The sequence below is a fragment of the Pteropus alecto genome, unplaced genomic scaffold, assembly GCF_000325575.1.
Source record: "Pteropus alecto unplaced genomic scaffold, ASM32557v1 scaffold121, whole genome shotgun sequence".
NCBI classification, from domain to species: domain Eukaryota; kingdom Metazoa; phylum Chordata; class Mammalia; order Chiroptera; family Pteropodidae; genus Pteropus; species Pteropus alecto.
This window is the reverse complement of record NW_006434369.1, coordinates 1,090,528-1,102,188: the sequence shown is the minus strand read 5'-3', so window position 1 is coordinate 1,102,188 and position 11,661 is coordinate 1,090,528. Positions and strand designations below refer to the sequence as shown.

At 32.5% G+C, this 11,661-nt stretch overlaps 1 pseudogene; it reads left to right on the top strand.

Moving 5' to 3' along the window:
• The first annotated feature begins 10,721 nt into the window (after nt 1-10,721).
• LOC112477678 lies at nt 10,722-10,840 on the top strand (annotated as a pseudogene).
• Nucleotides 10,841-11,661: the final 821 nt, after the last annotated feature.

The window sequence follows — 11,661 nt, the reverse complement described above, 5'->3', positions numbered from 1 at the left end:
TACTAGTCTGTATTATTTGTGAAATATCAGACATATCCTTAACTCTGGAAGTTTAGTATCTAATGCAAAACACACACACAAACACACACATAATTAATTTGAACACACTGAGGCTAATACAAATATGGTATATAGATACAAAAATATTAATTTTACATGTGAAGAAACTGGGGTATAAAAATGTTTAAATATCTTACCCAAAGTTGAGCAGTGTAGTTGGGCTGATACATCTGACTCCACATCTAATATTCTTTTCAATTTAATAGCATAGTATAAAATATTCCTATAAAGTCTGGACAAACATAAAATAAGCTTTCATAGTTTTCTGCCAAATTGGTTATTTTTAACTTGGAATTAAATTGTAAAAATAATTTTGTCACTGACTCACATCCCCAATTTTGTTTTCCTGAATATGAAATAAAATGTGAAGAAGTGATGTGTACCTTTTGTTAGTATGCTTAATTTTAAGTACTTATTTTTTAGCATTATTCTTCAATAAGCCAGACAAACTCCCCGTCCCCTGCTCCCTCTCCCCTACTCAGTTCCATATTGAGGTGGAATTTTTTTCCCTGGAGAGATAGCCAATTTGTTCAGGTCTCACTAAAATATACAGAACTTCATACGTGACTGAGACAGGTAATGCCTCATCTTCCATGTTATAATAGCAAGGAATAGCTAGTACAAGTGGATTTTTATTAAAAAAATAATTCTGAAAAACTTTAAAAGCTTGTTCCAATTTACTAGATTAAAGGACCATAGAAAAGAATACAGATGCTTTTTCTTTAAAAAATTTCTAGCTATACAGTTAGAGAATATACTTTATTGAAATGATATTCTTAGACAATAAATATATCATGGTTATTTATTGAAATGGTTACTATTTGACAATAAACTTAATATCACAAACTAGTTTTTCCTTTTTCTTTACCATGGGAAATTTTCTTATTAGATATGGAAAAAGAATGATTTAAGAAAAATGAAAACATCTAAAACATTATTTACAATGACTAGTAAGGTCATTATTTCTTTATAAAATCATATTGATATTTAAAGGGTAAACAGATAATAATTTACATTTTAAATTAATGTTTTTCTTTTATACAGTTGAGAGGACAAGGTCCCCTTAAAGTTTTGAAATGACACACTTGGACTTTTCATCATTTTATAACTTTTTTTTTGGTCTTTTTTTCTATTTATCTGACAATGCTTCTTTATTTTTCAGATCTGTTTGATTTGAAAATATAATCCCAAGGCCTTAAGCATATCTCCTTATTTCCTGAAAGTGAAATCTGAGAAATGCCTGAATAACTGAGCAGTGTTATAATTAGTAGGAATGTTGAAAGCCAGGATATGAGTAAATAAGCTTGTGCAGAGAGCAGCTGGAAGTTCAGTGTTCCTAATAGTCCACTTTGCCTGAAGCATTAGGTATGTGGTTGAGGTGTGTAAAATAATTTAGATCAGATTATGAAGGGACTTGTGTGACACATTGATGAATTTAGATTATATCCTTAAGGAATGGTGCACTCTGAGGGAGGTGTGATGCTAGAGGAATTTTTAGGAAAAATATAAAAGCAAAAGATTTTATCCATAATGTATCTGACAGGCAAACACAATCTAACATATTAGCTACAGACTATGATTTTTTGGTTGTAAATCAGACATCTAAACTGCCATTGCCTTAGGTATAACTACTGTGCCTGCTAAGAATGAAAAGAAAACTGTGCTTAGTTTTTCTTGTACTTTAATTGTACATTTTAAAGGTGAAACAGCTGCTTTAAGTGTTACATTTGTAGGATTATTTCACTGATGCAGAAATGATGCCCTTAGACAATGCTCCTCACAAAGATTTTCAATGCTTTCTCTGCAGCAGAGCCCAAGAGAAGACTGTGAACAGGAAGGCTTAAATCCAGCTCTTAAGTGGGTTTAAAAAATAATGCAGCCTGGAGAAAGGCAAACCCAGGGAGAGGGCAGAAGACTGCTTGCATTGCAAGCTTGGAGGGTTGTGGAAGCTGGAATAACAAAATCACAAAAGGGAGGCAACATGAAGAGGTTCAAAGATGTTTTGGTAGAATTGGCAAATTTGAATGATTGTAAGAGAGAAGGAGAAAAAAACTGGTTTCAATTTTTGACTTGGGCAACACACTTGATGGTAAGAGAACACTAGCCAGATCAAAGAGAAACGAAGTCAGTGGCTTGGAAGTAGACTGTGTGGGTTTCTCTTACTAGACTAAGGAGTTAAAGCATTTCTGTTACTCAAAGGGAGTTTGAAAGTTTCAAAGGGAGGAAATATCTCTATACTTATCAAAATTATGGGTCCAGCAAGGGCTATAATTTATGCTTCCTTCTAAAGCTTCCTAATGTGAATTTAGTGTACACGCAAACAAATGAGTGAACACTCACTCTTCCACTCTTATTTGGCCAGAGTTAAACAACTAAAGAGTATATTCCTGTTTTTTGTAATGTATTTGGACATTTACTGGTATTTATTGCTTTGGTAGCTTAACATCATTATGTTAAACTTTTAATATATGTAGTAAGTATTACACGGGCATACCTAGGAGATATTGAAAGTTCAAAACTAGACCACTGCAATAAAGTAGATATTACAATAAAGTGAGTCAGAAGAATTTTTTGGTTTTCCAGTGCTTCTAAAACTTATATTTGCACTATACTGTAGTTAATAGTATGCAATAGTATTATATCTTAAAAAAAACAAACAAACAGTGTATATACCTTAATTAAAAAATACTTTATAGCTAAAAATTGCTAACCATCATCTGAGCCTTCGGAGAGTCACAATCTTTTTATTGGTGGAAGGTCTTACCTTTAATTTGTAAAATACACAATATCTGGGAAGTGCACTAAAGCAAAGCACAATAAAACGAGGTATGACTGTTTTTAAATAAAAGATGTGGTTACCCAATAAGTGTATTCAAATCCGTGTAATAATAAGCTGATAAATTGCAATTTTACCAGAGAAAGTAATCATGTATCTAAATCTTTTTTTACAAAGGTAAATGTTCCTCACTGTAAGAAATGTTTGTCTGAAGGATTTTGAAACACATATATGTATATATAGTGGGTTGTGAGTGATATACAAAACCAAGTTAGTAAATATCCATTATATCTTCTACCAGAAATTTGACATTCAGTGTAAATTCGACAATATTAATATACAATATTATTGAAATGAAATGAAACATGTAAAATGAATGAGTTATATTTTATAAGATATAGTCACTTTGTGGGAAATGTGTTTGTAACAGTATTTTATTATGTGTTTTCTGATGTGAGGGAAATATAAATTATGATGTAGTGTTCTGAGGTGATTTGATTTTGAAAAGAAAAATGAAATGGAATTTTTGAGATAAATACATTAAATTGTTTGAGTTTGCATTTGAATTTTGCTCTCTATATAGACTTCATAATAGTACTTCAAATATATAAAAAGAAATTCATTCAATAAGCTAGTTAGAAATTCATTTTAAATATTTAATGACTTAATTAAGTTTTATTAGTGTAATACTCTTTGCTTCGTAGATTAAAAATTGACAAGAGTCTCATTGTGGTTTTTTTTTTGGAAAGAATCTTGTTTAGACTTTTTTTGCCCAATATTTTTATAAACAATGATAAATACTAATTTCTTAATTTTTTCACATCTATTAAAGTTGCCAAGAAAAAATAGTAAAAATTTATGAAGTATTAAAATTAACAGAATTTACTCATTACATTCTTCTTTTGATTTAAAATTAATATTTTATACTTGTCTCTAGAAAAAATTTGGTTTGCTTTACTTCAGTTTTCTCTCTAAAGTAATAGTCTTTGCTAGAATACAGACACTGTTTCGCGTGCTAATGCTCAGGTCAATTGCAAATCATGCTCACTATTGCATTGTACCTTGGAACAGGGGGAGGGGTGAGGCAAAATGGTGGTCAAGCCGACAGTGAGGATAAGTGAAGAGTGAATTGCATGAAGTACACCACTGTCAATGATATGTTCACGGTAGGGGGGTTTATAGGGACTGGAGGTAAATCAAGTTTATACCTCAAGATTATACAAACTAGTGTTGAAATACCATAAAAAGTAGAGGAAGACTTTGGCCATGTGCATTTCTATGGTCCCTTATATGAGTCTTCTACTTATATTGACAGATTCTATGCCATGTTGCTCTAGATAATTTGGGTGGCTTGAGAAATTTTACTGACAAGATGAGGGGAAAGAAAGAATATAATTTGCAATATTTATTTAACAGGCAGCAGTTGACGCTGGGTAGAAGAAAATCTGACTCCCCAGACTTGCCTAATAAACCTCTTGCCCACCCATCTTAAAAGGGTCGACAACAGTAAAACTTACCTTCAAATGTGTTTCTGAAGGAAAAATAAAGTATGTTTTGGAAATGATAGATGTACATAGTTATTAGCTATCTTCTTTCTTTTCAGAAATGCAAATTTACCTAACCAAAATTCACACTTACTTTTGTCAAACTTTTCAAGGTTCAGGTCCACAGGCTATCAGTAGGTACGAAGTTATGCTGAGAGCAATCTTATATTCTGTTGAAAGTTATAACATTTATACTGAAGATGTGAACTGATCATCCCATTTTGGTTATCACTAGCCACACATGGTTATTAAACTTTAAGTTTAAATTAATTAAAGGTAAATAAATAAAAATTTTATCCCTTCAATGGCCACGTGTCATTCATTCGTGGCTGCCATATCGAACAATGCAGAAACATTTCTATCATTGCAGAAAGTTCTATCATACAGCAAATGATATATTTATGGTACCCAGCAAGCAGTATTTCTTACATAGGTACTACTAGACTTAATAACAAACAAACATCAACGTTTCAGTTCTCTTGGGTATTTCTCATTTACTTATGCTCTGATGTGGGTATTCCCAGTTGCCAGGCAACTTTTCTCTATGTGGTGAAGATCCAAATTTTTCACCCTGTGACTCTGCCATGCGCCAGATTCTTGGAGTCCTGCTTTCAGCTACTGGAAAGAGAAAAAAAGGTGGAGAGGCTGCACTGGCTTCTTAACCATTTTAATCTGAAAGGGATAAAGTCAACTTTCCTTCATAATCCATTGGCGAGAACTAGTCATATGGCTCACCTAGATGCAAAGCTTTCTAAGAGCAAATCTATGTTATGGAAGGAGAAGCCATGGAGAAATTTTCACAGATATTTTCTCAATAGTAGAGAAACTACAAAATAAAAATAAATTTTGCGTGGAACTGTAACTAATGGTCAAGGGACACTTGTTAATCGATAAACTAATTGTATTCTTTCATCTTTAGCTTACATATATTATTGTTTTCTACGTTTTTTAGGAATTGATTTCCACATTGTAATTTGATAAGCTCTAAGAACCAATTAATATCTTTATCTTAAGCATTGAGACTCTTTGTGCTTTAAAAATTAAGAACAATTTAATAAGATAAAGTCAATTCTATTTGCTTAATATAAAATATTGTAAATTTATGGAAAGTTTAAACACAAATGATTTTATATTTTTATGTAAGCTTTATAGATGAAATAGTGACCATCTTTGTTCCTAGAACTTTTCCCTTGTGAGTTTAAGTATGATTTAATTTAGAAGACTAGAATTTATATAAAATTAGGATTACATGTATTACATCGAGTAAAGTACACTTTTAAGGAAGTCTCCCTTACTGTTATATACAAAGAGCTGTTGTTAGAACTCTCACAGAGTTTTCTCTTGTAAATCAGCACTCGAGTTAAAAGATATACCCCAGAAGATTCGTATTCAAAATCTGCCTGTTATGTATGTGTGAATATCATAATCAAATGTTTAGTGTACATACACACAAGCACACTTTTTCTTATTGCCTTGGCACTTAGGAACTCACACACAAAAAGATATTTCAAGGTCATCACTATGTCCAAATTCATTTTGACCATTTTCTTCTATTTATCTCTCTATATGTCTATCTCTAACTAATCTCTACTTCTATCTCTATACCTTTCCCTCTCTCTCTTTCTCTCTATGGCTCTCTCACGTGTGCCAATCTTCACTATGCACAGTAGTGTAGGATTGTAAAAATAACCTTACAAACTGAAAATGCACAAAGAAGAGTTAATAATCAATAGGAAAAATTATGTTTCTTCGGTGACCTTTACAATTTTTTGTTAACAATCTTTGTTAAAACATTAAAAACTCCTACTTTCAGTCATAAACATATAGGAAAATGAAAAAAAGCAGTAAAACTACTATTTATTTAGTATTTTATAATTTAAAGCAAAACTATACTGAGAAATAAAGTGTTTTATTTCTTCATAAAAACTTATCAAGAGTAGTTTGAACCACGCTTGCCTTCTTCTCATCATGTAACTTATGATATGGAGGCAATATATTCGAGACCATGGCAAATTGTCATACTTCTTTTTAAGTTTAGATCACCTTCTGACATTTTACCCTTTGTGCTTTCAATGTCATGAAATATCAATGAGAGTTCTTTAAATGTGAAATTTACTGACGTCATGTCCTCTGGGACATCTTCACCCTTTCCAGCACAGCCACTTTTCTCATTTATGTTGTTAAGTTCACTTTCACTAAATTTTAATGGCTGCATGTCCAGAGTCTCTTGAATGGTGGCAGGGCCAACATTCATATTATCAGCAATTTATGTAAGATTCTAATTCACTGTTAGCACTTTTCATTTCTTTGCTGTGCTTCCATCTTTGTAGGCTATTTCCTTCTTAATTATCCATTTTTGTAAAATGTTGTTTGTGATTTTCACTGGGAGACAAGGGGCCAACACAATAACATTATTTCTGTCTGTGCATGCACTGAAAAATAGATGCACAGTGACAAATCACCAACAAACTTTGAAAGAAGTGCCGTGATTGGTCACTGGATAGTAGGCACATCTATTCTTTACATAGTGATTTAAAGACTGAAGAGCTAGCAGCAGAGTTTATACTTCAAGTGATTAGTCACATTTGATATATTGTGGTAGCTGACATTTGAACCATGTTGTTGGAGACTGGTATTATTTCACTAACCATGGTAACTGAAATTTGTGTATTTTGGAATCATACAGACAAGGATTGCTTCTCTGTGTGTTTTCCTTTTATGGAATTCTCTTTTTGGTCCTCAGATTGTTTCCCATTTTCTGCTATCATTGCTACTGCTACATCTCATATAAAATGAACTCTTTGGAGCCCTTTATTTACTCTCTTTCAATGTGTCTATGACATAAGCTGGGCAAGCTTGAAGAAAATAAGCATCATAGAGAGAAATCCGTAAAAACTTTACCTTTTGAAATTGGATATTGCATTGAATTAGAAAAGGCTAATTAATACTGCATATTGCAGGGAAAGCCACACCCAAGTGCATCTATACAATCTGTTGATATAACATTCTAATTTAAGAGTAAAATGTTAATTACTTGAGATAGAAAGTATAACTTGAAACTAGTTAATTAATGGGTTGGAAAAAGAGGAATGCTTATATTTACAAATAAATTGGATGTGACTCTGGAGTGCATATAAAGCAAACTAAAACAATTTTAAACCATATTTTAATGACTAATGTTTTCCTTTGGGTTGTCTATAGTCTAGATTCATGATTTTCAAACTTTAAAATACTGTTTTCTTTGTTTTGTTTTGTTTTGTTTTTTAATTAAAACACAGATTCTGGGTTGGTGTGGGGCCTAAGATTTTGTATTTTAACTAACCCCCAAGAAAAGCTAGTGATGTTTACCAAACCTTGAGTATCAAGGATTTAGAGCTACCTGTATTCTGCTGTATAGATTTAGAAAGCCAACAGCTTGAGCAAATAAAACTTTACCTTACTTAAAATTGTTTGTTTGACTATTTATCACTTCCATGAAAGAGGAAAATATGCACTTGTTAAAAACAGTTAAAAACTTTCCCTATTTCTCAGACTTATGCCTTGTGTCTGCCTTTCCTTTAGGCACCCTCTCAAAGACCCATCTTTCTCTACTCCTACATCACTCCCTTCCATTTATTCATCAGCTCACCAAATCTGGCTTTAATCTGGATCTAAACTGTTTGACAAGGCTGTCTAAATGCTTATAGGGACCTTCGTGTAGTCAACTGTATTATGCATGTATAAGGTCTGGTAATGTTGAGCTCGCCTCATGAAATTACTCTCTCCTTTGGTTTCTGGAGTATCATTTCTCTGGTTTCTTCTGCAGCTTTTCTGATGCCACCTTCTGTCTCTTTTATGGGCTCCTCTGTTTGTCCAGTCCCTTCAGTGTTGGTCTCCCTAGGGTTCCATTCTTCTCTTATAACTGACCAATTGCTCCTTGCCCCATCACTTCCTCATAGATCTAGTTACCATGTATATTTCAGTATCTCCTGAATTTTGATCTTTCCACCAGAAAGTTTGTCATAGTTTCATTCCCATAATGACCTTGGGAAAATTTCCTAATTATTCTGACCTTCACAATGTTCTTGTGGGGATTAAACAATTCACTACTTGTAAATTGTCTGAAAGAGTACCTAGCACCTAGTAAGGGTGTACAAAATGTAAACTATTATGCATTTCTAGCAATTTTGAGTAACAAAGAGAGACATTTTTTTTTTGCACTGTATGTTAAATAATTTAGGTATATACTTAAGTGCCTTGACTAAAAATCATGAGATTTCTCCATTAATATGTCCCACTTCTCTGTATTACAGAGGAGCAGATTACAGTAAATATGTCATTTTGAAGTTTTTGAATGTTAAGTATAACTGTCAATTTTTATCAAAGATTACATTATATGTCAAAAATTTGTTTTTATAGATAGAACTTTTAGAATTATCTACATTTGGAAAATATTTTAACTAATTTTGAGTTTACTGTTCTATTCATTTACATTAATAAAAATGCAATAGTATCCTAAGACATAGCCTGAAGACTTTTAGCATGAGAAATGAGCTTGATAACCAATTTACAAATAAATAATGTATTTAGTGAATTTAATTCAACACACATTTATTCAATATTTATAAAGGATCGCTATTTGAATTTAGTCTCGCTAGCCTCAAATTTTTCATAGAGACAAATATGTGAGTAAATAATTATAGTCAGAAGTGTTAATTTCTATGCTAAATGTTAGTAAAACATTATATAGTAACCTAAAAGAGGAAACAGCTAATCTCTCTAGAAAAGTCATAAGAAGTTTCAAAATGGAAGTGACACTGGATCAGAAGGAGATTTTCACGAGTGGAAGCAGGAGGGAGCTCCAAGTTTGGAGAAGAGCATATATAAAGATATTAAACCCAAAAGACCACTGCGGATTTGGGGAAAGGTGGCAAAATTTAGAAGTTCACTTTGTGGAGGCCAGTCAAAATTACCAATAGAGGCCTAATCTGTGGCCCACACCCCTTCTCTTCCTACCTCCAGCTTTGTCTCGTCTATGAGCAGCTTCTGAGCCTGGGAGTGAACAGCCTTGCTGCCCATCTGCTTAGGGAAATGACTCCTCACACTGGTCTTGGAAAAAGGCTTAAGGTCCTTTAGGCAGGGAATTCTAGGAATCTAGGATCTCAGGGTTCAAGGTCTGGAAGAATAAAGGCATAGGGACTGAGGAGGAGCATTCTCTTGTTCTTAGGGAAGAAAGCCAGAGCAGGGCTTTCTATTACCATGTCCAAAGCAGATGTCCCAAGCCAGGTCTGAGGATGCAGTTGCTTGGAGGTGGTTGGGCACGAAAGATGAAGGTGAACATTTGGATTAGGAAGAGCCTATGATTAGTTTAAATTTAAGAAAATCTAATGGCCATTGTCTATGACTATATAATTAGTGTTATCTACTTTTAGTGTGTAGAATCAAATTCAACCAGAAGAATTATACTCTTCAGTTTATGGCACAGTGGTGAATGAATTATCAATTGGTAGTGTTACTTATTTTCAAAGAATTAGACTGCCAAGAAATACACTTAAGCCAAAACTTATGTTAGGTGTAGTTAAATCTTTTTCTTTTCTTTTTTTTCCTCCCAATTTGATTGTTGCTAGCACTTCTAATTTTGTGGTGATTCAAACAAAAAATAAGGATAGCCTATTAAATGTTGGTAATAGCCAACAAATTTAAGAATTGCGATTATGTTGGGCCTTTTAATTGTGCTGTGATAGCCTTTATTACATCTCGTATATACTGATTTAGTCTATATATGTAGCATAAGTGTTTATATTCCCTAAATAATTAAACTTCATACTCACAAGGCCTAGCAAATACTTAGTTAAAACTCGCCATCAAGTTAGAAAGTTGTAGTTAAAGAGCTATATAGCCTTGGGATAATCACATTCCAAGAATTTTTCTTTTATTTTTAATTTTAAAAATATTTATTATTTTTTTAACCAATTGCAAGGTCTCTTTTATTGATTCTGATTTATATCACAAAGTATTCTTTATCATAGAACATTATGTAAATTTACAATAAATATATCATGTTTACTAAGAAATCTTATGGCTGCTGACACCATAGAGAAATGAAATAGAAAAATATAAAGATAAAGAGAAGTGATTAAAGAAGGAAGCGGAGAAAAAGAAGGAGAACAAAAAAGGAAAAAAAAGTTATATGCGTTGTGTAGTGTTGCGTAACTGCTCCAGTTACCCTCTAATGAATAGTCACCACATGTGTATAACTTAAATGCATTTTACGAATGGGCAAACTACTAGACTTGGATGCAAATTTTTCTTAAAACTTCTACTTCTTGGGGACAGTAGACATTAACACATTAAAAATTTGAGTCTACAGCCATGCTACCCTGAACAAGCCTGATCCTGTCTGATCTCGGAAGCTAAGCAGGGTCAGGCCTGGTTAGCACTTGGGTGGGAGAGCTCCTAGGAAGACCAGGTGCTATAGGTGTAAAAAATAAAAAATAAAGGATTGTAAACTGACAAGGTCCTTGCAATCTGTGAGCGCAACCAAGGGTTGCCTTGCCTGAAAAAAAAAAAAAAAATTGAAGTATACGAATAAGTAATGTTTTTTAAAAAGTTTATTTATTTAAATTAATTTCAGGTATATAGCACATTGGTTAGACATCTATATAAGTAAAATTTTAAAAAATTTAAAAAAATATATGAAAATCATGCCCAAACCCCTGTTGCTGCCTTGAACTTTGTGACCAAATTATGAATACAATAAGGAATAATGAACATTGCTTTTTCAGACTTCTTTCTCATTAATCTCAGTGACTATAATAATGGAATACTACTATAATGTTCCAGCAGGCTCCCATTTCACATGCTCTAAAGATAGTAGAATAGAAGAGGAAGAGAAGAGGAAAAGAAACAATGTTTCTATGGCAACTGTAACTCAAAATGTTGTTTGTTATCTTTATTCTCTTTGGTTTGTTATAAGTAGAACTTATTTATTTTGCTAGAAGCAATTTAATGTAGGAGAGATATATTGCATGTGGCAGAAAAAATCACTTTTCTCAGCAAAAGATATTTTACTCTTAGGGTATATTTTAGAATAATCAAGGCTTTTTTTTTTTGTTAATTTTTAAAAAAAAAGGTAGCTGCACCATCCTAGAAAAATAAAATGAAATAAAACATTCCAATTGATTAGTAAAGTTTTAAAATCTTTAGTATTAAGTAGATGAAACATCCTGATGCCTTATTAAAAACAAACTTTGTTAAATTGGCCAGATATTTTGGCATTCTGTTTCTAAGTTTTAGCTAAGG